This window comes from Penaeus monodon, chromosome 21, assembly GCF_015228065.2.
Source record: "Penaeus monodon isolate SGIC_2016 chromosome 21, NSTDA_Pmon_1, whole genome shotgun sequence".
NCBI classification, from domain to species: domain Eukaryota; kingdom Metazoa; phylum Arthropoda; class Malacostraca; order Decapoda; family Penaeidae; genus Penaeus; species Penaeus monodon.
In genome coordinates this window covers 36832104-36833093 of record NC_051406.1, presented here as the reverse complement: position 1 = coordinate 36833093, position 990 = coordinate 36832104, and positions in this window count along the sequence as shown.

Sequence of the window (990 nt, the reverse complement as noted above, 5' to 3'; positions counted from 1 at the left end):
TTAAATTTTTAAAAATTTTAAATTTTTAATAAAAAAAAAATTTTTTTCCAAAGAATTATTAAATTTAATTAATTGTTGGGTTTATATTAAATTAATTATTTTATTTTATTATATTAATATAAATATAATAAATAATAAAAAACAAAATAATTAAAAAAATAAAATTATTACATACTAATATTAATAATATAATTAAAAAAATAATAATAAATAAAAAAAAAAAAAAATATATATTAAAATAATAAAGGAGATTAATAATTAATAAGAAAATTAATAAATAAATGTAAATATGATAATACAAATGAAATTAAAATTTAAATATAATAATTTTAATAAATTGATAATATGATATGAAATTAAGATGAATGGAAAATAATTGAAGAATGAAAAAAAATTAATATAATGGGAAAATAAAATATATGGATGATAATAAATGAATGATGGACCAGTTAATGAAATATATAATAAATTATTAAATATATGATAAATAATGATATAAATAATGTAAAATTTGGATAAAAATGGATAAAAAATAGAAATAATAATGAATATTATAAATATGATGAATTGATATTTAATTAATTGTTAAATTTATGTATAAGTTATTATTTATTAAATTAATAATTATGAATGGAAAGGGATATAGATTGAAAAAGATAATGATTGAATAGATGAGATATTGTAATGATGGAGGATAAAAATTAAATTGTAATGGAATAATGAATAAATAATTAAAATTAATGAATAATAATAAAATGATGATTAATGATTAAAAATTGAAAAATTTTATAATATAAAATTAAATGAATTTTATGTTATGAAAATTTATGAAAATTTATATTGAATTTAATGAAAATAATATATGGAATAAGATTATGATTAATATTGATGATTGAAAAATTGAATGAAAAAAAATGGGAGAAATGATTAATGAAAAATGAAATGATGAATGATAGAGAATAAATGGAATAGAAATAAAATTAATATATT